This window comes from Triturus cristatus, chromosome 3_2 (genome assembly GCF_964204655.1).
Source record: "Triturus cristatus chromosome 3_2, aTriCri1.1, whole genome shotgun sequence".
Classification (NCBI taxonomy): domain Eukaryota; kingdom Metazoa; phylum Chordata; class Amphibia; order Caudata; family Salamandridae; genus Triturus; species Triturus cristatus.
In genome coordinates, this window is record NC_140584.1 from 198,159,422 (window position 1) to 198,186,494 (window position 27,073).

General features: G+C 46.7%; 1 protein-coding gene across 3 annotated transcripts in view; it reads left to right on the forward strand.

The window, feature by feature from the left end:
- DTX3L (deltex E3 ubiquitin ligase 3L) overlaps positions 1-27,073 on the forward strand; it is a 203,595-nt gene that overhangs the window by 9,457 nt on the left and 167,065 nt on the right. For 2 of the 3 annotated variants that reach the window (XR_014979841.1, XM_085647498.1), the window contains exon 2: positions 1,514-1,627. The exons of the other annotated variant lie outside the window; for it this stretch is intronic. The gene's annotated coding sequence lies outside the window, so the exon portion shown is untranslated. The remainder of the gene's footprint in view (positions 1-1,513; positions 1,628-27,073) is intronic. 3 annotated transcript variants of the gene reach the window in all.

Below are 27,073 nucleotides of genomic sequence, written 5' to 3' on the forward strand. Positions count from 1 at the left end.
GAGGAAGCTGAATGGATCACAGCCCCTTCCTTCTCCCTCCACTTGATTAAACACACCTAGGTGCAGGGCAGCATCAGGCATTTCTCTTTCTTCCTTGTCAAGTTTCAGTTTTTTCCTTTTTGCCTATTTAAATGTTTTCCTAATTGTTATGCCATGCTTCTCGCTTTCCAACATTGTTTTGCTTTAACCTTGTAATGCTCATGCCCTGGCTCCTTGGTAACTGGGGAATCCTAGATTGTTGTATATAGGGCAGTTACTGGAGGACCTGGCAGAGCAAGGAGGAGGGTAAGGGTGTATCTGATGTTAGCTTTATCTTGGTGTCACAGTTATTATTAAACCTGCTCAAACGTTGGAATTGGTGGAGTCCTGCTGTATACAAAGTGGTAATAAGTGGCTGGAAAACCAAAGAACCACGTGTGCAGAAGTTCATTGGATTCTATAAAAATCGTTTTGGAAACTGGGCTGCACGATCTGTGCTCTCCTGTGGATACTGAAACCACATACACCAGCTGTAGCCTATATATCGGAAATTCTGCGTCCGTTTATGGACATATATGGGGTGATCTGCTAAAATTCAGAGTTCACTCCTTTCCCATTCATGTATACTCCCATGCATAATAATATGAATTTCACACCAGCAAAGTCGGAGGAGCTGGTCATGAAATGGAAAATGAGAGACTATATTCTGAAAGACCTCTTCCGCTAGGGTAAAAACAATTCATTCGAACCTTGCAAAACGGAATTCTCTATTGATGAGTCAAATCAAAATAATCTTTATTCAGTTTTCTCAATACAAACTTAAAAGAATACATTACAATATAGCTCATCAATACATAAAATAGTTGAAAAAAACATTTTAGCAATCAATTGACATTCTCACTTAAAAAGTTTTCAACACATGGGCAAGTTTGACTATCATGCAATAGTTGTAAATACAGGAAAGCAGGCCGAGCCGTGGTAAAATGCTTATTTTTTTAAGAGGGGCTATAAAAAGTGCTTTCAAAGTTGCTTTTAAAATCCACAGATTAAGGTAAAAAACGTAGTATCTTAAGGAGAGGGAGAAGTATCGGCCCGGGGTTGCCTCTGCCCACAGTACTGTCCCCCTCATGGAGTCTTGGCAGACACAGAGTAGCCTTATTATTGTTGAGCAACTTCGACAATCCCCTACCGGAGGGCGGACCAGGTATAAGTTGAGGGACGTGGATGGTATACATAGGTATCCAGGGGTGTGCCGATTTCCTCCCCTTATCCTCCAATCCCCCCTCTCCCCCCACACACACACTTTGTGGGACTTGTGAATGATATTTGCCTTTTAGAAGTTTGGCACGTGCCTGCGTCGGGTTTCCAGTTCATTTTTATTTGTCATTTCATTATTAAGTCGTAAGGCTAAAGTTTCTCAATGGATTTTCCTTTTCCTTCATTGGTAAAAGACCCAAAAAGCATGTCATTGGATTGTATTGATTTTACCAACCTGTAACATCACTAACTTGTTTTACCACATCTCCATCCCCAGATATTTTTCCAATCAAGGGCAGGCCTGAGCATACAAATCCAGTTTTCTTACATGCAACCACATCCGGGATAGACTTCCAGAGTGGTCCTCCTCGTCCCATGTGACACCTTTTTGGTAAGGTACACCCTATTTAAATATTATTAGTGAATTATTTTAAAGTGTACACTTACTTTATGTATAAACACGCCTTTTACCGCACAGCAGCTGTTGATTGACTAACCTAATCTCTTTCTCATAATAACCCAGAAGCACCTTTTGTGATTACCACACCAGATTAGTAATTATTTAACCTGCAGACCACTGCAGCTTAAGTGTTGCCGGTATGCTATTTTTTTTGTCCAAGCTTTTTTTGGTGGTTTTTTTGCCTGGTATATATGTCACCGTGGCTAGAAAAGCACTATCCAGTGCCACATTTCGCATCTGCCTGTTGCCAGCCTGTACATCTGCCTGTTGCCAGCCTGTACATCTGCCATCCACATAAACCTCACTCACAATATGTAGAACGTTTTATTCCATGATGCCTTCCCCCTTCACTCGTGGGTGCCTTTGAATGGGTCTTTCACCCAATGGCATGCTGGCCTGTAACCCAGCTCTAAATCAAATTTCCCACAAATGTGTTAGTCACTTCCCTCTCTCATTTTACATCCATAATATATGTGCCTCGGTGAGTGGCTTCATCAAACTCCCACTCAGTTTGTTCATTTGATCTGTAGCTCACTCTGTCAGTCAATCTGCAAAGTATTGCAAATGAGCTGCATTATATAATGTTAATTCAGAGGCTCGGGTCCCCAACCTCTTTGAGTAAATGTTGCATTCTATTCAGTGTTATTCTGAACTCTTAGCATTACAGTACTAGCTAAGTAGCAACTGATGTAGTCTTTTAAAATACCTCTTAGGAAAACATGAGCATGCTCTGAAACAGGTACAATAACTATTATTGTTTTGTTGGAAGAAACATTTTCAAAAGTGCCTCCTGCCCCATTAGTGACATTGGGAATTTTCTCCCAGAAAGAGACAAACTCAAGACATTTTGTATTCCATTTAAACTAAGTTATGCTCAAGCATTTTATCTGGTTCACTGCTAATTATCCTCCCTATGTACCTGAATGGGCTAGTTGTGAACGTTTCTGGTCTACTGTCAATGGCCTCTTCACTTTGATTTTCAAGTTTGTTTCTCCAAGCTTTTCCTCAGAGACCCGCTACAAAGGCTTTGAGGTCGCCACCCTCCACCCCTTCCTCTAAGTCCTTTCGTTAATTCTAATGTTGTCATGCCGCGATCTGTTTTCTAAATCTTCATTTCTCAAAATGGTAGCTTGTAGCTGGGTGTTGAGAGCTTGTATTTAGTGCGCTGCTCCCAATCCGTCGTTTTAGTTTCCAGGTCTCTTATTCTCGTACCAAATGTGTCAATATCTTGTTGGAGGGTGCTCCGCCTTTCATTTAATTCAGTTTTGAAGGCGTCTAGGGAGGCCGTGAAGTCTTTCTTGAGTTCTTCCCTTAGTTTGCGCTTGAACTCTCGCAGAGAGGATAGCAGGTTGTCTTTCGTCAGCGCCATGGTCTCCTCCGTTCCTAGCAGCCCCAATTTCTCCAGGGTGTCAGTTTTGGCAAAGTAACTCGAAACCCTATTAGATTGTGGGTGTGACTTTTTTGGCGGCATGAAAATGTACTCACTGGATGTGGGCAACACCTCAGGGAAAAGACTGCTGTGTGTGACTTACTATTCCTCAATCTCCGTTGCCCTTCAGTAAGCTTAGGGAAGGTGTCTCCAGCAGACGAAGCACTCCTCAAATGGTGCTGCGCTCTCTGGTGTAGGTTTGACCGAGGCTAGGACCCTCCCAAGTCCGGTCAGTGGGTCGCACCACCCCTTCTCCCCATTCTCTCCTTCAGGAGTCCGAACTCACCGATGCTTGCAAAGGGAGGACTCTGCCTTTTCCCACCGCTCAAAGTGGTGTGTTCATGGGGCTTTCAACGTTGTGGGAACTAATGGTGCTTTGAGGACTTCCAGTCTCCCTCATGCCTCTTGGAGCACAATCCAGATCTACCTTGCGTCATCATTTTAGAGTATGGCACAGCGCCCCCGACCAGGCATGGATGACTCACCCCTAGAGTCAGTTCCTCAGTGGTGCCCAAATTCCTAAGTTAGTCCGGGGGCCTCTTCTGTCCCACAGGAGGCACAGCCCAACTCCTGCCCTTCCCTCTCTGTCCATAGCAGCTTGTCTAAGGACTCGCCGCTGCCATCTTGGAGTCAAGCAGCCCCTGCGTTGCTCAGAGCCTCCTTTGTTGCCCTTCTTGCTGCCGGGATCACTGTTCCCGGCCCTCCAGAGCTCCCTCTCCCTCTCTCTCTCTTCTGTGTGGTAAAGGGCCCTGCGGACCTCTACGTCTGTTCCCCGGGGCCTCGTAGTTTACCCAGCTAGGTTAGTCCTTCCGCACCGTACTCGCCAGGCAGCAAAACAGTGGGGCTGTCTGTGCTCTTCCCCAAGGTCGTCCCTTCTCTCGCCTCCCGATGCCTAAGCTGACATCGCTGGAACCCCAAGAGGCCACCGCCTGCCCCAGGATGACTTTACAGTTGGGTCGCTGCCGTCTACGCCATTTTGTCTCCGTCCACTGCTGACACAATCCGACACCATCCGCCATTTTCCTCTTCAGATTTTTGCTGTTCTCGGCGACACAAGTTGGCAACTGACTAAAGAGGCATCATGGCATCTCGTTCGACCCAGTTGGAGGTGTCTAGTCCCTAATCTGTGGTTTATGGTGGCGGAGGCACCATGGATTAAATCCACTTGGCCATCTTGGCTAGCCACGCCTCCAACGTAAATTAATTCAAAAGTTTAAGAAAAAAGTCAAGTGAACTATGATGTGCTAAAATTACATTTTGTATAAATAGATGGTTTAAAATCCAATTCTTTTTAACAGAAAACCAGCTGTCCGGCAGTCACGTTATATTGTAATTCATAGCCTTGCATGTCATTTCGTCAACTTGCATTAGGCTTGTCTTAGAGATAAATGTCAAAATTATTTTCCTTAAGAAATACAAAATGGATTATTCAGATGGTGTCCTGTTCAAATATAATATGTCTTTTAAAGTGCTGATAGGTTTTCCAGATTTTAAAGATGAACCTTTAGGTAGAAGGTGGAGCTCCATGGCAAATGTAATGGGCACTCGGGAGCTCCATGGGTAGCTCCCCCTCTTCATGGCCTCTGGAATTGGCCATCAGAGCTTCTTTATTTCAGGCTTTGTGACCTGAGTAGAGGAGGGTTACAGAGGTGATCATATTCCACAGTGGTACTAGGGCCCATGGTTATTGGGCCTAGCAGGTTAGAGACCACCCCCTGGGTTCAACTCTGATGGTAGTCGGAGCACTAGTAAATGCCTGTGACACAGGCCTAGCCCGTGACGGAGGTGGGTATTTGTTGGAATGCAGGGATTGTTAGGAGACCTGAGGTGTATGAAGTGATGCACTATAAGCCCAACTGCCTCTGCAGTTCGGAGAGGGATGACTTTCTGGAAACACGCCCTGAGAGGTGCAGTAGGTTGTGATGGGCCCAGTCACAGTATGAAGGGAGTATTGCAGAAGTATTGTGATGCTGTGTCTGGCAAAACTACCAAGCGTCACAAGGTGCTATTTTTCTCTAAGCACAGACACAGCGGAGAACTAAGGTAATGGAATATGATGGTGGAAAAATAACTAGAGGGGAAACAATGGAAATCCTCAATTGCTATGTTGGAAGTATAGATCAGAAAGAAGAAGGGATCAAGGCATCTAAGGAGGGTGTGGTTGTTAAGCCACAATATGTTGAATATTGATTGGCATGTTTAGATGGGGGATGAAAACGCATTCAGACTTTCAAGATAGAGTATCGGCGCACAACTTTTGCTGGAGGGAAAAAATATTTGTTGGAAAATTCTGCTGTCTAAAAAATTGATTACGAAGTTACTTGTGCAGGTACAGAATGTAGAATAAGTCCAGATTTTTTGGTTTTCTGTGCTGCCATGAATCTTTCTTAGCTATCCTGTACCTATTTAACAGTAGTATTTTAGCTCTCATTTCTTATTTTCTTTACCTTTTGTATCAAGCCTTGTGAAAAATGGTCCTCAAAGTGAGTAATAACCTTTACAAATTAGAGGTGGGTCATATTTTGGTGCAATACATACTTGGGGAGGGTAGTGTTTAATTCATCTGAGTGTTGAGATTTAATATGTTCCCTGCCCTTACTGTCCATTAAAAATGATTTAAACCTTCGTATTGAACCTCAGACCAGTCTTAGTTCTTTCACCTGTCACTTTTCAACCAAATTAAACTGCTTTTTGTTAACAATTAAAATGTTTTTATTTGGTTTTCTCTTTAAACGCAACAAGTCACAGAACAACATATGCATCAATAAAGCTACATGGGGAGAGCACACAGAATCTTTAGTATATCAGTGATTCAATGCATTGTCAGCGTAAACGCAAGTGTTCTATCTTTTACAAGTACAAGTCTCAACAGGGTATGATCTTGGCCCTGCGTGCCCTGAAAGTCTGTGTCGCGGCCATTCATATCAAGGTTTCAGTACTTAAACCATACTCTGCGGAATTTCCAGGGACAGCCTCTTGTCTGGTATGTAAACCTCGTAGCAGCCGTGTAGAGGTCCATTCCCCGTTTTCATTCTTGAAGGGTAGGTGTTTCAGGGCCACCCCAGTATCGAGCCATATCTCGTTTTGCAACTACGTTGCCCCAATTTCCAAAAAGGAGCTTGCTTCTGGGTACATCCACTTCTGTGGTTATACCCAGTAGGATGAATTTGGGGTCTATCAGTAGGGTGACTTCCAGTATTTTATTGAGTTCCTCAACTATCTGGTGCCAGTAGGCGCTTATCTCCGGGCATGACCATAGTGTGTGATTGAAGGACCCGGTCTCATCTTCACATCTCAAACAGTTGGGTGCGGCCGCCCTTCCAAATCTATGTAGGTGGGCCCTAGCGTGGTTTACTCTATGGGGGACCTTAACTTGAATACGTCACAGGCGGGACCTGATTGCCACAGCACTGGGGCGCATCAGGGCTGCTTCCCAGTCTGTGAAGTCCTAATTCGCCTACCTCATTTTCTCAGGCAACTTTCAGTTTTGTCAGGGTGTTGGGGACATTATTTAGGATAGTCTTAAAGGTCCATGATATTGCCTTCTCAGTTAATTGCCCCTGGAGGAGCCTCCCTTCAAGTGGGGCGTATTCCTGAAGGTCTTCCGTCACTATCTTTTCATTCTGCCAGTTATGTTTTAGTTGCAGATACTTAAAAAACTATTGGGTAGTGTGCAAACTGTATTCCTGCTGCAGGAAACTAAAAGGAATCTGTGCACTCTCCTTTATAAGATCCCCCAATTTGGAGATGCCAATCATGTCCCACTTCCTGAAATCCGCTATCTTTCTGAATTCTTTTAAGCGTGTTCCCACCCAAAAGGGCATTTCTCGTGATAGTTTCTTTTCCCATTTCATTAGTCTTTCCGCCCCCTGGCATGCCTCCATGGTCACTTGAGTTGCGGTCAGCAACCTATTTGATCCCTTATTCCCATTGATGTAGTGCGGTTCCCAGGCTGATGTCCCCACACATTAACCACTATTAGATGTGCTGCCCAGTAATAGACCCATAAATCAGGAAGTGAAAAGCCCCCATTATATTGGTCCCTCTGGAGAGTCACAAGTGCCACTCAGGGATGTTTCCTATTCCACAATAACTTTCTGGTTTCACTATCGATCCTAGTGAATACGTCCTCACAGATCTTATGGTTGGTGGTTTGAAGTACATAAAAGAATTTCCGAAGTGACACCATGTTGAACACAGCCACCCGCCCCGTTATCGTCAGCGTTCTCCACCATTCCACGTCTTCGTGAAAGTCCTTAGTCACCCTCCGAATATTGTGGTCCAGAATGGTTTCAATGTCAGAGGTCACTTGGATACCTAGATATTTAAATCCCTGCCTGTGAATATGCAGCTGTTGGGGACAGCTCTGTTTAATAAAGAAACCAGCGCTGGGTATAGTCTGGACTTATCTTAATTGATTTGGTGTCCTGGATGAGCCCCCATAGTCATCAAAGATCCGTAATAGAGCCAGGAGGGACACTGATGGATTAGATACATATAGAAGGATGTCGTTTGATATTGCGATATCCGTTTATCGTTTAGATTGTCCTCTGTTTGTCGAAAGCCCTCCTAATCAGGGGTGTGCCCTGATTATGAGTGCCAAGGGCTCCAACACTTGGGTGAATGAAAGGTGGGATAGTGGGAACCCATGTCTTGTGCCCCTCTCTATAGAAAGTTCAGCAGTCATTTCACCATTTACCTGAACTCTGGCCACAGGATTGTTGTATAGTAGGTCTATCCAGACAATGAAGTTGGGGCAAAACTCGAATTTTACCAACACTCGCCTTAGAAAGGGCCAATGCACAGTATTGAATGCTTTTTCAGCATCTAGTGACAGGATGACGCGGGGGTCTTTCCTATATTGGACTGTCTTAATCCAACTGTATAATGGATTGAGATTGAGTCTGGTAAATCTCCGGGGCATGAAGCGTGATTGGTCTAAGTGTATTAGATCACTGATCACTGCTATCAGGCTATTTGCTTGTATAGTGGCTAGTAGCTTGATCTCAGTATTAAGAACAGATATTGGTCAGTAAGAGCCACATTGCGTCGGCGGCCTGCCTGGTTTATGAATTACTAGAATAGTGGCATTGCGGGCGTGGCCAAGCGAGCCATGATGGCGGACGTGTCGCCTAAGGCCCCGCGCAGCAGCCCGCAGATCGACTGCCATCCTTGCCGGTGGAGCCCCAACACAAGACGGGGACAGGAGTTCCCAATAGGGACCCCCATCAGACATCAGGCACCCGATAGCAGGGAGAGGGAGGAGCGCTCCACAACAGTCGCCTGGCAGGCTGGGAACCACGCCTGACACCTGAAGACGTCCCCGGGGAGGGGGAACGGCGAGCCAGCCCCCCGGCGACTGCGTCGCCCCCTTCCAGGTACCAGAGAGAGACGACAATGGAGAGCCGGGTGAGGCGGAACCTACTGGTCCTGCGGCGGGACCTGGTGGCCTGCTCCCGGCGGCAATGAGGTGAGCGACAGGCACAGGGGCCGCAAGTGGTGGACCCAGCAAGGAAGTGCTGCCCCCTGCCAAGAACCTAGATAAACCCTCAAGTGGAGCAGCGGCGGGCATGGGGGGCTGAGCCGCGTGGACCCGGAATGACTGCGAGAAACCACCGGTGAGCCACTAACCCCCAGCCCACAATATGGGCGGTCGGCACTAGGCCTCGATGTGCGGAGGAGGGGGTGCTGAGTTCCCAGGGAGTGGCTGCCATGGGGAAAAAGACCAAACACACAGCAAACCCCCAGGGGAGAATACAGCACGCAGCGCCGAACAGGCAAGATATAGGCACTGAGGCGTATCATGCCGCGTCCTAGAGCATACCAGCCGCAACATAGACAGCACCCCAGAGGACGAGGCAACGGGGCCAACCAGCACCAGACACTCTGGATAATAAAGCACACAAGTAGCCCACTGAGAGCAAAATCCACCGGGGCTGGATACCATAGGCGGCCAGCCCCAGAGCCCTGTGCCCTTACTCACTGGGATTTATACTGGGCTAATAATGGGGGCCAACGGCTGGGCTGGAGAGCGGACCTGCGCCCTCCACAGACACAGCCCAAGACGAACCCGGGGTAAAACAGTCCAACACATCTGACGGGTGACGCCACACCTGTCTGCGGCCTGGCTGGAACAGCATGTTGCGGAGGGGGCACTTCGGAGGCACCAGCCCGATCTAACACGCAGCAGCATGCCCCAGTGGAGGGCACCTAGAGGTGGGACACACCCGATCCCCGGGCCTGCCCGGGGGGGCCCTGCCCCGAGCTGTGAGGTGTGTAAGGCATCTACAGGTGTGGGAGCAGACCCAATGCTCAAAAACCTACAGGCCAAGCGGGAACCCAGCCCCAGGACGAAATAACTGACCCCCGGCCACAGCAGAACAAGCCAGAACAGGTCCTGGAACACACCTAGCAATAAGCCCAGCACCCAATAAGAACAAATACACCTGGCCTGAAACGGTCAGGAGAAGGGAAGAGGCGGGACAATCACCATATTGAAAAGAGAGCGACCGCTCATACAAAGATCACCTATCCAGTCGGCCAGACGAACACGACAAAACTGAGTCCAACCCACGAACCACAGAGCACAATTTAGGTGTCGAAGAACCTCCACCCCTAGTAATCCTCCCCCCCCACCTTGCACCCTCTACCACCCCCCCTCCCCCCTGTTCAAACATGGGGAGACTGAGATCCAACGGGGGACCACAAATGCCGTCCCATACGAGGCATTCCTCCTCGGCAGCCGGAGGTCCCCACGCTGTTGGAGGACCAGCAACAATGGCATCAATGTCGGATAAACTAGATAAAGTGCTAGCTGCCATAGAACACTCCAGCGTCACAATAGAGGACAGGTTCAGAGCCCTGGCCACGAATCTCAATCTCCTTAGAGACGACCATCGTAAACTAGCCGACAAAGTGGCGACGGGAGAGGAGACTCTCTTGACTTGAGTCTCAGGTCAAGTCACACCAAGAAACTTTGAAAGATCTCCAGACCCGGGTCCAACTCCTAGAAGAAAGAACAGACGATTTGGAGGGACGCTCACGAAGAAGCAACATCCGAGTGCTGAACCTACCGTAGGGAATGTAGGGGTCAGACCCTGTAGGATACGCAGAGACATGGCTCAAATCATTCACCCTCGCATCGGAGCCGACCCCTTCTTTTCGGTGTAGAGGGCACACCAGGTCTAGCTGCGGCCGCCGCCTCCGGGGTCCCCACCTAGACCACTACTGCTGAAGCTCCTTTACTACCGAGATAGGCACGCAGTGCTGAGAGCAGCCAGGCAGAATGGACCATCTGTGTGGAGGACAAACACGTCATGCTGTTCCCAGATTACTCCCAGGTGGTGCAGCAACTACGTACCTCATACCTGGGGGTCAAACGGCTACTCCGGCAAAAAGCAATTCAATACCCCCTTCTCTTCTCGGCTAGCCTTAAAGTAATTCATGGAGGCCTCACTACCTTCTTTACAGACCTGAAGGAAACATACGACTGGGCAAGGGACCCCGAGAGACCACATGAAGCGAATGGGAGCCTCGGAAAGAGAAAGAGGCCCACACATCGTCACATCAGAAGAGGACTTGAGCGATAACAATACTTCCCGGGAGGGCTCGATAACCCCGCCGCTGGTGACCCCGCAGGTGGCGGACACACTCATCTAAAAGACTTTAGTAACTGCTTGAATATTCCCAATGTTCACATCTGTCTCTCCCCATACAGGACTACTGACTTGGTTTCAAACTCCCCGCTAGACAATTTGATGGCAATTGTTACAACAAGTTGGTGTCTGATGGCACGACACAGGAACATCTGGGGATCCACCAGTCACTCATTCATACCCATTAGGTAAGGCGTGCCAAACCCATCGCACACTCTGTGCGCACTGGACCACGACCCCCCTACAACAACACACTAGAGTATTTGCATAATGCTCAGTTGGACGTACCACCAGGTGTGGTAGGTCCGCAGAGTTGGGACCAAGTCCCCTTACAGTTTTTTTCTTACCTCTTCCCTCAACCGACCCGCATCCCCACTACCAGACGCTCATCACAGGCGGGCAGCATGACTACACAACAATAGCCAACTTCAGGGTAGGGGAAAGCCAGGTTCCACAGAGCCCCTCGGTCACCTCACTTTGAGTCCCACAGACACCCCAACACAACAATGAACACAGATATTAGTCTTATCACGCTAAATGCCAGAGGCATGCACACAGCGAGCAAGCAATATCCACTTACTCCTACATTATCGCTATGCTGCAAGAAACTCACCTCACAGCACATGAGCTGGAGCGTCTGCGCAAACGATGGCAAGGCACTCTCTGTGCCACGACATCTCCAGCTTATGCAAGAGGAGCTATGATCTGGCTCAGACCGGGTACCACTTTTCAGGAACTTTGGAGAATGCATTTCTAGAGGGTCTCCTGGAAGGTCCCCGGTGCTTCTCTGCAGCATATACGCCCCAAACACGGAACAAGACAAGTTCTGGGACCACCTGTCAGAGGTCCTAGCCCAATAAACGTCTATACCATGGGTATTAGGGGGCGACTACAACTGCGTGCTGGACCTAACCCTAGACAGATCCCAGCCCCCTGCCCCATGCTCCCCAGCCCGCAACCAGATGGAACGCTATCCGTCATGGGTATCTCACTGGGCACTCATGGGCGCATGGCAAAACCGGCATCCAACCACCAAACTTTACTCCTTCCACTCCATTCCCCACAATCTGCCGGTAAGACTGGATCGATTCCTGTGCATCCCAACAATAGTTCCCACGATCCAACAGTCGGACTATCTGGGTTGGACTCTCTCTGATCATGATTCACACATTCTAACCCTCAGGTGGCGACATCCCTACCCTCCGGTACTCACCTGGAGATTGCAATGAGAATGCCTGACAGACCACATGTTCAGACACGATCAAGGGAATATCATACTGGACTACTTCACAACAAACACGGGCACAGCATCTTCTAGGCTGTTGGAGTGGGTTGCATTCAAGGTAGTCGTTAGGGGAACATGCATTAGGCAGTTCGTGGGAGTCAGGAGAACTCTGGAAAACACACTAATAAAAACAGAAACCGACCTAGCGCCTATAACCAAAGCAGCAGATGCAGACGCAGCATCTCCGACCCAAGTAGCGGAGGCCAAAACAGCATATGCAGCAGCCATACCGGACTAACGTAGATACAATTTCAAAGCATACGCTGCAAAGACACACAGGGAGGGGAATTGGTCCAGGGCACTCCTTGGCATCGCTGGCTGGCCCGACAGGATGCGGACATATAGCCAATTGCAGAAATAGAAGGCCCGACTGGGAATCTGGTACACTCACAAGCAGAAATACTACACCTCTTCCATGACTACTACACTGGCATATATAAGAGCCCAACGCAGACTAGCCACTGATCAGTGGAACGATTCCTAGACCCCCCTAACCATACCCCAAATCCCACTAACGAGCAAACCTTCCCTAGACACCGTGATCTCGTCCACAGCCATAACCCACGCAATTCAAGCCCTGGCGCATAACAAAGCTCCGGGAATAGACGGTTTACCAGTAGAATACTACAGCACCTTCTCCCCACTACTGGCGCCCCGACTGGCAGACGTGTACGGAGATGCATTGGAAAGAGGCGAACTCCCAGGTTCACTCAGGGAATCTCTTATGGTATCATTTCCGAAGCCGAATTATGACCCGAAACTACTGATCTCCATACTGCTACTGACAGCGGACTGCAAAATCCTTGGGAAAATATTAGCAGACCGATAGGCCCAAATTCTCCCAGCACTGATGAACCCAGACCAGGATTCGTCCCAGGCAGAAATACGTCACTAAGTATACGCAGACCATTCCATGTCCAGGACAGAGCACACACCACACATCCCAGAGCCGCCTACTTGATCTTGGACTTGGACAAGGCCTTCGATACCCTCACATGGCCATACCTTTTTGCAGTGCTCCGCGGGGCAGGATTAGGCCCCACCCTATTAGCATACACACAACAACTATACACTAAACTCACGACTAGAGTACGCATGGGACGATACATATTGACACGAGACAAGGGTGTCCCCTCTCCCCCCTGCTGTTTGCCATGGCAGTAGATCCATGAGGGGGAAGCCTGGGGTATGTCTATAGCAGGTACCACCCACAGCGTATCACTTTATGCAGATGACCTGCTATTATATGTGAGAGATATAACGGCAGATCTGACCACGACTTGGACCACGCTCACAGAATTTGCAGAGGCATCGGGACTTAAGGCTAACTGGGCCAAATCAGTGATTTACCCATTGAACCCAGATCTTACCCCCCAGAGGATCAGCATGGGTGGCTGGGATCTAACCTGGAGCGCACACGCCCCCGATACTTAGGAGTCAAACTATACCACTCCCCCCACGGATCAATATGAGGGCAACCATCGTAAGGCACTGGCAGGGATAAAGGCGCCGGTAGGTTTCTGGAAGGCCCTCCCCTGGCTCCCATTAGAAGAGTGGCCCTGGCTAAAATGATAATAGTACCCCGATTACTATATCACTTCACTAACCTCCCAGTTATTCCCCCGCTCTTTTTTCCGGGAGCTAGACTCGCTACTCAGCTCCCTTTTCTGGGGCACTGGCCCACACAGGATTACCCTGGCCAAGTTACAACTTCCGACCGATTGCAGAAGGCTGGGGTCCCCATCTTTTGAGACATACTTCCTAGCCGCACAACTTCAGTGGCTCTTCCTCTAGACAGCGGAGACCTACCTAGGTAAAACAATTACAGAGACCGGGTCCATACCACTACTAGCAATTTGCTGACTGCTCCTGTCCAGTTCCAAACCCAAGCCGACATTCCCAGTCCAAGTATTAATAGCCAGCACATGTACGCAAAGGATACACCGTATGTCCTCAGGAATACATATCTATTCCCAACTGTTGCCCCTGATCGGGCTAACCAGAAGCCAGGGATATTACAAAACACGAATGCTGCATGTATTGACGGATCACTCACTTCTGTAGATGGAATCCCTATTCAAGAACGGACAGTTACGTCTGTTCGAGTAACTAGCAGAGGACAGCGGCCTCCCTCCAGGGTAATTTCTTCTCCATAGACCAATCATTTCCAGTTGCTGCGTGCACTGGGAGCTATCCGAAGGGAAACCCGCAACACACCCGGTACTACACACTGTCATCCACATGAATGCAGGCAGACATTTGGTAACCTGGCAGTACAAAGCCATACAAGAGCTCACAGCAAAACCTCCAGATTCACTACGACAGACCGGTCAACAAATGGGGAGCGGCAGAGGAGACGATTAGAAACGAAGAGATGAGGGGGTTACGTAAGCACCACATATCCACAGAATGGGCCCTGCTCCTACATCAATTCAGACAACAGACAGCCGACTACCCACTGCATCCCAGACCCAGATAGCACAATCTACCAGGAACTGGCCTACTAGGCCCTACCCATACCCCCAGCCATCAGCGAACCCCTGGCGATCCAGTCATCGGGAAACACGAACACTCCCGAAGAGACCACTGTATCCCCCCACACACCTAATTCATAGCACCAGCGGCATAACAGCCCCCATGCAAAATGCACCCGCCTGGACGCAACCCAACCCCTTCTACCTGAGCCCAGTTTGACCCATAGTTAATGGTTAAGAACTCACACTGGTAGTTAACATACCGGAATTCAGAGGAAGGACATACATCTTAGAGATACATTAGAACATTCAACAATACCGTCAGATAAGTGCATAAACTCACGTCCTACACTTGATATGCACTGTTCTTTTACTGTACCGTCAATATATTCACTGTAAGAAAGAATGTATTCAAATGCATGTGAATGCAGACGATATTGAGATATGACCCATGTAAAGATGCAAAATACCAATAAAAAGGCTTTACAAAAAAAAAATAGTGGCTCTGCGCAGGTCTGGGGGTAGAGTTCCCTCCTCTTTAGCTTCACAAAACACCGTGAGTAGATGTGGGCCCAAGCCCCAAGCGTTCTTTTTTTTTTTTTTCCCCCAAAAATGCTCCCTTGGTATATTATTGGGACCTGCTGTCTTCCCAGTCTTTGGCTGACTAATGTCGGCCAGAACTTCAGATCGTTCCAACTCTTTCTCTAGTGTGTCTCTTTCGTCTCCCGACAGGGTGGGACTGGGACTTCTGCTCTTTGGATATAATCTGCTATGGGCCAAACCTTATAAAAGGCCGCATAGTATCTAGCGAACTCGGATGTAATGTCACAGGGCGTAGTAAAGGAGTCTCCATCCTCACCAACGATCTCGGATACCCATCTAGCCTCTACTGCCTTCGGACCCAGCCATGCCAACAACCTTCCTGCTTTCACTGGCATTGTACAGATGATGCTGTTGGGCACGTTCATAGCCTTGGTCTCTTTCTGTGCCAATGACCGATATTCTTCACGTATTATGTAAATCGAACATAATACGACAGTGGGTTCCGAGTAGGCTCCGGGCCTCCTCTCTAATTCCTTTACGGGTTTGTTCCAATTCCACAACCATCTCCTGCATCTTTTTATGGGCTATAATGCTTTGTGCCCTGTCCCAGAGCACCGCCTTATAGGACTCCTAGAGGATCACGGCGGACGACCTTGATTTTGCATTCGCAGTGAAGTATAGTCCCGTGTCTACGCTGATTTGTTTAGCGACTTTGGGGTCTTTGAATTCCCAAGCATTCAGTCTCCAAGTCATCTTCCCTCCACCTTTCTGCACTCCAAATGTCAACCAGAGGGGAGAGTGGTCTGAGAGACCCCAGGCCAGATATTCAGTTCTGTCCAACTCTCGTATTTCACCCACCGGTTCAAAAATGTAATCCAGTCTGGAAAATATGAGCTCTGGAGTAGTATGAGTACGTATGATCAAGGAAGTGTTGTCAAAACGCCAGAGGTCTGAAAGGCTCATGGTCGTCGCCAAAGTCGCGTCTTTCTGTGGTCCCCTCATAAGGCTAGTACGGTCTAGGATTGGCTTGAGAACATCATTAAAGTCACGCCAATAATGTGTAACGAGGAACCAGTTTCCAACAAGAGCCCTACCACTGAATCTAGTGTCACTTTTTGGTGTCTGGGGGGAGCATAGATAATTATTAACGTAACAGTTTTCCGATCCCAGATCACCTTCACTGCCACGTATGTCCCAATTGTATCAGCCCAAATTTTCTCTGTGAAACGGGGGAGTTTTCCGGGTTAAATTGGCCACCCCACGGGACCCTGTAGTAAAGCCCGCATGTGCCAAAGTCTTGTAGGCTCCTTGCCCAAGGAAACTGCATTGGATACCTCTTATATGGGTCTCCTGTAAGAAGACTACATCAGGTTTGTGCCTCCTTATATATTTGGCCACCAACCCTCTCTTGACCTTATATTATAAGCGAGTCCATTTACATTCCAAGACATTATTGAACTCCTACGACTATCTAATTGGCCTGGTCCTGCCATGGTGATATTTGCCTTCGCACATTGGGTCTCACTGTCACGTCTACGTAGCTTCTATGCATGCTCCACTTGTGGCCTACCTTAAAGTAATGAAAGCCAATATTACGTTACATCACAGCTACACCAAGGAGTCCCTGCAGAGTCTGAAGGTGCGGGGTGAAGCCTTCAGATACTCCCGACCCTTATGATGTTGTATCCTTGCCACCAGTTCGTTGCCGGGTTTGTCTTCTCTCTGGGTGTCAGTCATTACCAGGTACTCTGTCCCAGTTCGTACCTCTTCCAGTACTACAGTTGCCCAGGCCACTGGATGTGGGCCATCCGTATCCGAAGAGCGACCCCATCAGAGTCCTGAAGAGTTAGACTACCATGATCGTGAAGTGTTCTAGATTTTATTTTATTTTTTACACAGATAGGGTGCTTCTCCTTCCATGACTGAGGATTGTCCAGGTCTTTGTTCCCTTGAGGTTACCTCCAGTGGGGTCCCTCTTCTCCATGAGCCCCTCAGGGCGACTCCTCTTCCATATCTGCACATTTTAGACTCTCCACCTCTTCGGTTATCATCTGTGTTTCGCCGGGGCGGGCGCTCCTCCAGCCATGTCTCTGGAGAGTGGAAGAAGAACACTTTGCCCTCAAAGATTACCTTGAGCTTCGCAGGGAACAGCAGCATATAGTTAAGTTGTAGGGCCCTCAGTTTGACCTTAACAGAATCCAAAGTACTCCGCTGTTTTTGAACTTCTCGAGAGTAGTCAGGAAATATGATTCTGCTGTTCTCAAGACGGACTTCCTCCAATCGTCTAACCTTTCTCAGTATCATATCTCTGTCCAGAAAGTTCAAGAAGTGGGCTGTTATTGGTCAGGGAGAGGCGCCCAGGAGTCCAAGCCCTATGGGCGTGTTCTATGATAAAACATGAGAATTGTTCAGTTGGGAGAGAGGCCCTCAACCACTCCCTCAGGAAGGCCCCAACATTGGATCCCTCGACTCCCTCTAGAAATCCCACAAAGCGGAGGTTATTCCTTCTGGCGCAGTTTTCCTTGTCGTCCACTCTCCAGCTGAGATCCTTTACCACCACTTCAAGTTCCTAGACCTCCTTTCTTAGACCACAGGTCATGTCCTTGACCTCAGAGATCCTCATCTCCGCCATGGTAACTCTCTCTGACACTTTCCGCAGATCTTGATATAGGAGTCACTTCTGACCAGATCTCTCTGATACAGCCCTCAAGGGTTTCCTTTGAGGACTGGATCTCCAATAGAAGGGCAGCGTTATCTGGCAGGGTGAGGTTGTCTGCTCCGCCTCCATTACAGGAGTTGCCACTTTTTAGTATATTGATCCAATTTACCTTGTCTCTGGGGTTTGGGTTCTTTATCTTTGGCCATGTTGATTCACACGGGTCAGCCCTCCCACTGTACAGTGAACTGTTGTCTGTAAGCGAGGCTCGGAAAGGACGCAAAGGATCTGTCACTGCTTTGATGGGACTCAGTTTGCGTGGTTACCCCTCCAGGTTACAGGCACCGGAAGATTGCTCTTTTCCCCTCTTCTCTACCAGTAGCTAAGAGGTCTAGACCACAGGGATGTATCTCTAGCCGCCCGCAGGAGAGGGCTTGATGAGGTCTCTACTGTAGTTACAATACCGTCAAGGTCAGGGGGTGGCCAGGGTGGCGTGGGCCCGTTCTCCAGGTGTGTCGACCCAGTCCTTGCCCATGAGGCCTCCAGACGGTGCAGCCTACCAGTAAGGGGGCCCGCTTGCACCAGAAGTGTCAAGTGTGCAAGCCAGCACGTACAGCCTCAGGCAGCAAGACTCCGCAGTGTTTCCCCCCTACAGGCAGCGAAGAATGGTAGACAATAGCTCCCAAGGGTCCGGTATTTGCAGATTGAATAGATGTTCCTGACCATAGTGGGCAGGCAATGCAAGACTCTTTGATCTCATCAGGGAGCGAAACAGCCTTCCGGGGCGTCTCTATACAGCGTAGGCCCTCTTCAATGGTCATCTTCCCGGTGTAAGTAGGAGGTTAATGGTATTCTGCCATTTTTTCTCAAACTTGTTAGTGAACTGAGGATAACTGGCAAAGTGCAGCTGCATAGGACAATGGAGCTATTTGGTTGCCCAAAAATGATAGTGACAAATTCCCTTTCAGTGAAATGTCTGCCCCTCTTTTGTTTTTTTGTTTTTTCTTTTGTAAAGAAAGGCTTCAAATGTCCAAACTTTCATAAGACTTGACAGTCTAACACGGGAAACACATTACCAGAATAATGGCCCAAATAAGTATGTTTACAGGATTGAAGACTGCTAAAATACCCCGAATCAAGCACCTAACACATTGAAAAGTGACCCATCTTACGATTAGTTACTAGCACATGGTTAAGATCAACAAGATCTGAAGACCGCTTTTCTTCATGAGAACTGATTTAATGTTTATAAGAACACACACTGGAGCTATCTGACACGCAACAATTGGTTGTTCCACAGCTCTTTGTTTCTCAACCCTAAATCATAAACTTCATAAACATATATATGTGGATCAACTGTAGTAATGGCAAAAAGCTAAACTAAGGATAATAAGAGCCAAAGCTTGTAATGGGTAAAGGTGCACACTGCAGTCTCACGTAAGCCTACTAAAGAGAAATTGGATTCATCTACAAGCACAGATTTGATAATGAAATGGTTGTGTTCTATGTGTGAGTTTAATCGAACAAAGAAGACTAATTACCGATATTGTTCAAACCGAAATAGCAGAAATTAGAAAGGACATGGGTAAACTAAATCTGAGAATCTTAAAACAGAGGCCTTATAAGCAAGGAATCCGAGACCAGAATGAAGAGACTGAAGAAGTATTTGACTGAACTAGACAACTGGAAAACACGTGGGAGCCTAAGAATTTTTGGCCTGACAAGGGACAGGTAAAGCTTACAAACACTTTTGAGGAAATTGAGTTCCCAAAAATCATGAACTTTGATATGTCCATGAATTTGAAGTCGAAAGGATTCATAGCGTCTCATATCCCCTTTCAACAACAGTATCAATTGAGGGCAGTGGTAGTCCAATTGCTAGCTTTTTCTCATACACATCTGATTCTTCACTTGCCCAAGAGAATCACACCAGTAGTTTTTTAAGGGCAGAAGTTTCTAGGACACATCAGTACAAGTAAGCAATTCCTAGATGTATGTCTGCAGGTGAGGAAGCTATACAAGGAATTTGTTTGTTTTCGCCCCCCAAGGGTGAAAATCACCTATAAAGGAGCACCTGCAAGATGTATGAATGACAGCAGTTGAAAGACTTTTATCACAACTTCGATCAGGATGGCGTGGACTCTTGGAGGACATCTTCCACATGATTATGTCTACTCTTGAAGACATGGTTAGGTGGTATTTTAGCAACGTTCAACTATTCCGGTGAAAATTTGGTTAATGTTTATGGTAGAACAAGAAGACCCCTATCCTGTCAGACAAACGTTAACTGCCTTCAACTTATGTCTTTGTAACGAAAGTAAGCATTGCTTCTGAGAAGAGGACACAATTCTTCTGTTGAATAGCTATTGAGAACGTAGACCCAATACTGTTTTGGAAAGCCTGAAACTGCTGCCATTTATTATTTGCATTACAACAAACAAATGATGGACGGAATGCTGACAATGCATACATTCTCCCCCAGTCAAGAGATCTGGGTTAAATCCATCGTTCTTTTGCCCACTACACCACCCCAGTTCAGACATGGCCATATGCAAATCAGTCTTGACCCTGTGCCTCATGGGAACAGTCCAGCCCGAACTGCCAAGCCATGTCTTCCCTGGACCGGAATCAAGCATCCTAGGACCGGTTTCTGGCTATCAGCCGTCATCAGCCAGGATAGCTTGACTCCAGTGGCGTAGTGAGCACGGGTCCCACGTCTGGGAATACCCATCCCACTTAGGGCGAAAAGCGTTACAACAAACAAATGATGGACGGAATGCTGACAATTCATACATTCTCCCCCAGTCAAGAGATCTGGGTTAAATCCATCGTTCTTTTGCCCACTACACCACCCCAGTTCAGACATGGCCATATGCAAATCAGTCTTGACCCTGTGCCTCATGGGAACAGTCCAGCCCGAACTGCCAAGCCATGTCTTCCCTGGACCGGAATCAAGCATCCTAGGACCGGTTTCTGGCTATCAGCCGTCATCAGCCAGGATAGCTTGACTCCAGTGGCGTAGTGAGCACGGGTCCCACGTCTGGGAATACCCATCCCACTTAGGGCGAAAAGCGTTACAACAAACAAATGATGGACGGAATGCTGACAATTCATACATTCTCCCCCAGTCAAGAGATCTAGGTTAAATCCATCGTTCTTTTGCCCACTACACCACCCCAGTTCAGACATGGCCATATGCAAATCAGTCTTGACCCTGTGCCTCATGGGAACAGTCCAGCCCGAACTGCCAAGCCATGTCTTCCCTGGACCGGAATCAAGCATCCTAGGACCGGTTTCTGGCTATCAGCCGTCATCAGCCAGGATAGCTTGACTCCAGTGGCGTAGTGAGCACGGGTCCCACGTCTGGGAATACCCATCCCACTTAGGGCGAAAAGCGTTACAACAAACAAATGATGGACGGAATGCTGACAATGCATACATTCTCCCCCAGTCAAGAGATCTGGGTTAAATCCATCGTTCTTTTGCCCACTACACCACCCCAGTTCAGACATGGCCATATGCAAATCAGTCTTGACCCTGTGCCTCATGGGAACAGTCCAGCCCGAACTGCCAAGCCATGTCTTCCCTGGACCGGAATCAAGCATCCTAGGACCGGTTTCTGGCTATCAGCCGTCATCAGCCAGGATAGCTTGACTCCAGTGGCGTAGTGAGCACGGGTCCCACGTGGGACCCATGCTCACTACGCCACTGGAGTCAAGCTATCCTGGCTGATGACGGCTGATAGCCAGAAACCGGTCCTAGGATGCTTGATTCCGGTCCAGGGAAGACATGGCTTGGCAGTTCGGGCTGGACTGTTCCCATGAGGCACAGGGTCAAGACTGATTTGCATATTGCCATGTCTGAACTGGGGTGGCGTAGTGGGCAAAAGAACGATGGATTTAACCCAGATCTCTTGACTGGGGGAGAATGTCTGCATTGTCAGCATTCCGTCCATCATTTGTTTGTTGTAACAATTTATTATTTGCATGTCATTGAATTAGCCAAGATTGTAACTGTGCTAGAGATATTCACACTTACAGTTCAGATTCATACTTCAATCTTCCATCTGACAGACTTTTGAAGTTTCCATTTTTTGGGATGTATTTTAAATAATTGTAATATAATACATAATATATATTCAGTTTATATACGTGTGCATGGAAGAGGAAGTAAGGTACGTTAAATGTCATTATTGTTGTTGTTCTTGCTGTTATTTGGAGCAAAATATAAGACTGAGATGCTATTGTTAAAGACTTCTGGGATATGCTTTGAGTGCCAGGTTGAATAAAAAAGAAGGGGTGGTGCGTTCGCTCAGGCATAAGGCAATGCCTGAACCTCAAACATGCTCAGCAGTCGTTCTGCTGTCTTGGGGGTGTGAGGGTTTTACCCCCAGTCTTGCCTTCAATGGTGTGGAGAGAAAGTCCAGTAGACACCAAGAGAAGAGATAACAAGCATTGGCATAGCCAATAGGTCTCGCCTTTGGGACCTTATGAGTGTTCAGCCATGCAACAGTTGCATAACTAAACACTTGTAAGGTCCCAAAAGCGAGACCTATTGGCTATGCCAATGCTTGTTTTAACTGCTGCAATCTATTGAAGCCTATCGGAGTGATCGCGATCAAACATCAAAGCGGCCATGAAAGTGAAAGTAATCGCGGGAAAGCGCGATGCGCGCGTCCGCGCACATGCACTGTAGGTCTAGGTTGGCCTGGTAGCACTTTTTGGAGCCCTCACAAAATGTCTCGCCAGACCAGCGCATGCGCTGGGTCAGGCGAGACCTAAAAAGGGAAAAGAAGGGGTGGAGGCTGCCCACCAAGTCTCTGCCATGCCTCAATCTCAGAACAGTTACAGGACTCTTGCTGCCACATTTGAGGGTGTATCCCCAATCTGCCCTAAACCTCGGGGGACGGGGCCAAAAAGTCCACTACACACCGGAGAAAAATCGCCAAAATTAGTAATTTTTCATGGCAAAAATGTGATGATGTCTCTAATTTGCATGCATTGCACCCACCCATTGGGGTGCCGTTTTTATCAGGTGAAGAGAGGGAACATGGAGTAGTTGAACATTTGTTTGTACCAATTCTCTTTATAGTTTTCAGAAGTGTGCTATTAGAATGGGTCTTAAAATAACAACGCAGAAGTATGTTACATATACCAAAATACATTACATTTACCATGGTCAAAGTATGAGGTCACAGAATAAGGCAAAGAAAAACTACTAATTAGTATAACAGGTTTCTCTCTGGAATAAACAGTCAGTAACCTTTTCAGTATGCAGTAGTAAGGTGCAAGGTCTAGCACTCGCGCCCTATTATTGAATACCCACATTTAGTGCAGGTGGACCACTCTAAGGGGTTTGAACCTTCCGTTCTCCAATGCAATAGCAGTCAGAGATGGCTTAAGTGCATCCTCCCATTCTAATACACCAAACTGAATTCCTTTCGTTGTCATTTGTTCTTTTGTTTTCCAAATTAATTTTTCATGCATCCAGCAATATTGACGTGTACCACTGGATAACATGTACAGACAGCCGATATGTTTTGTCCCCTGTGTAATGGCTACTAACGATCTCCCTCCACATTGGGCTGCATTATTAGGGGTAACACATATTGCATTAGCAGCACCAGCCTCACTTTAATATCCCAAGGGAATGCAAGGCCAATTTGGATAAGATTTTGAATTTAAAAACCTGGCTTCCTAATTCTCTCACAATGTTATGATAGTGCATGTGGTGAAATTTTGGAACCTTCCTGCAGCACCACTAATCATACGAGCAATCATTTGACAGAACATTATGTACATATCGTGCACTTACGTATTCTCTTCTATTTAGATGAAACCTATGGTAATGCAGGACCGCATCTTAATCCCTCTTCACGGTCACAATCTTCGGTTAAATCTAGGTTAATTATGATCTATAATCCCTTGCGACAATGGTACATCATCCCTTACATGTTTTGCGGGGGCAGTTAGGAAAAGGTTCTAGAACGAGAATTGTAAGACTCACCGGAATGGCAAAGAATTTTGGCCTCCCCAAGAAAGATCTCTCGTAATACTAGGCTGAAATATACCCAGTTCAACTATATACACATGACATACATGACTCCACACAAAATCCAGGTGTTATATGGGGGCGAGCCCTGCTCCTGCCCCAGATGTGGTCACTTAGATGCTGATTTTGTACACATGGCATGGTATTGCCCTAAACTGCGACTTTATTGGACAGATATAATTAAGGCCCTGGAGACAACACTTGGATGTTCCCCTCCTTGCTCCCTAAAAGCATGTGTTTTGGGCCTATTCCCAAGACCGACTTCGCGAAAAGTTGGTACACTGTTTACAGATCTGGCATTAGTGTTGGCTAAAAGCTATAACCTGGAAATCGGCTGGAGGTCCTTGGATCCAATCTTGGAGGAGGATGTCACCCAATTGGAGAGAGCTGAAGAGAGGGCATTGGCCTGAGAAGAAGCCAGGGTATTATGGGTTTGCCCTATAGCAGACTTGTGGACCGAAGTACTGGTAATGTGGGAGCATCCGGAGAGTGGCTATGGGGTGGAACCAAGGGAGAGGGAGGACGCACTAGAAGACGAAGTGGATGGTGTCCCGGGAGACAAGGGGAAGGAGGTGTCTTTGGGATGACCCGGAAAACACCCGAAGACCTCTAGACTTACTGTACTACCTGGTGCTGGGTAATGACTAACCCCCCCCGTATAGTCCACCTGACAAAGGCCACGATCTAAGATGTACAGCATATCAGTTATAATGTAGGAGTGAGCCTCCCGGTCTTCGTCTTCGACACCTACACCCCTGATAACTAGAGGCCACTGCCCACTGATTTTGAGGGCTGGCGCTTTGAAGCTGACTGACCCATTTCTCTGTGCGAGGTCAACCTGTTTGTATTCTCTTGTGTTGATTGTTATAATTTTTGATTCCCTGTTATATATCTGGTATATCACTTTTCCTTGAATGAGGATCCATTGTACTGTGGTGGTGTCCACATACCTCACACCCCCCCCCCCCCCCTTTCGTAAAAGCAAGGGGTTATTTATTACACGTGATCTATAACTATGTAAACTGATAGTAACGCCGAGTCCCTGAAGGAGTTCCGGTGAGTGGAGGCTGACTTTGGAGGATCGTTGGTGCCCCGTGGAGGAGCCCAGTAAAGTGCTGTTCTTCCCAGATGCGCCGCAGTTGCGGGCAGCTGCAGCGTTTGGGCCATTTGATATTTAAGGAGTCCCGGAGAGGGGCTGCCTCAGAGCGCAGTGGTGCCCGGGTTAAGTTGGCACAGCTGACCCGCCGGTTGAGGGCAGCAGAAACAGGGGCATCCCTTTTTGAGGTCAGTTGGTGCTGGGCGCTACGGTTGCCGATCGGGGGCATTTTCATTTGTGTTTTCACGAGGAAGGAGTGGATTGGATTGATTTATTTATTTGTTGATTAATTAAAACCATTACAAAAAGGGACAAAAATAAATACAAACCACACACTTTACCTAATTGAACATTCCTGGATACAATGCATAAAATTAACCACAATAAATTCACTTTTTCCAGTTCTGGATAATCCAAAATCATTAATTCAATTTTTTTAAATAGTTTACAGGACTTGACAATTTTCAGGGATAAAGTGCACGTGTGCCATTTGGTAAAAGTAATAAACATAAATGGAACATCCTCTAAGAATAGTACTCTAAAAACAGACAATTAATACATTATCTTAAAGTAGTACTATGAAAGCAAACAATTAAAAAGTGCCATAAAATTAATTCATCATCACCTTAAAAGCAACAACATCAATAATTCACAGTCTTAACAAATTTAACATTTACTTTGGGTGTCAACCTTACATAATTTCTTTTCTACTATAAACATAAATTTTACAAATTGGTGAATAATATAAGCATTGACACCACTTAGGCAAAATATTAATGCCAATCTACAAGTCCTAAGTCCCATTTTTTTAAAAAAATGTTTTAAAATTATTTTCCGTTCCTTCATCATTTTTGGGCACAGTGTTACCATATGCATCAAGGTTTCGTCATACTGCCCACAAAGCCGACAAATATTCGATGCCCATTTGGACTCCCATTTAGGGGTTCCATCTTTGGTTGGATAAATTCCAAACCTTAATAACATAAATTTCTTCTTAATTAAGGGTTTTTGGTGATAAAAAAGTAAATAAGGTTGGGCCATCATTTTGTCGAAGCAATTGGCAATAGACCAAAAGTGTTGTTTTTTATCTCAACTCATATTTATCCAACAATTCTGACAGCAAGGCGACGGTTGAATTAATTATTTTTTTATAATCAATTTTACTCCTTGTTTCGTCTTCCAATTTGGGACAATCAAATTTTAGGAGACACTCAGCTAAATAATCCTGCCAGCTTCTAGAGTATTCACTGGACGAAATCTCTCTCCAACACATATTGGCCAGCGTGCCCTCCTTGGCTCGAGATGATGCCAATAGTGTTTTTACAAATGATGCTTTACGCACAAGGAGCTGATTCCGTAAGCCAAATTCCAGTTTTAAATTGGCACAGGAAATCTGCCTAGGAATCCTAAAGACTGATTTATATGTCCTTGCAACTATGGCCTCCAATACTTTCACATCTTTACCCTTAAAAATAATAGACCCATAGTCCAGGGAGGGGATAAGTTTTGCTTTCATGACTTTAAGTAGATGATCATAATTGGGGCATACTAATTTATCTCTTAATTTTCGAAATGCGAAGGCAAGTGAAGAACCTTTAGCCTCTAAGTTATTGAAGTGCTTCTGAATGATAGCCGATGATCAAATGTAATTCCCAAATATTTATAAGTTTTTACACAGTCCACAGACAAACCATTGAAACACAAATCCTTTACCCCAAGATTGCCTTTTCGTATTAACATTATTTTTGTTTTTTTTTAATTAATTGTTAACCCATTTTGGGTTACATATATATTAAAAGAATGTATTAATCTTTTTAGTCCTATCATAGTTTGGCTAAGTAAAATAGTATCATCAGCATACTGTAAGTATTTAATTTCTTTACCCATTACAGAAGGGGAATGTGAATTTACGTCATTAAAATGGGATGGGAGATCAGACATAAATAAATTAAAAAGACAAGGAGCGAGCACACATCCTTGTTTTAAGCCAAGATTTGTTTCAAGGCGGCGGGTAGTATGTCTACCATTGCCGATTTTGACCTGTACCCAAGTATTTGAGTACAATAATTTAATCATTTTTAAAAGAGTTTCTGATATACCCCAATTCATTAACTTTTTCCAAAGAATATTTCTGGGTACAGAGTCAAATGCGGCTTTTAAATCAATAAAACAAATATACAATTTTTGT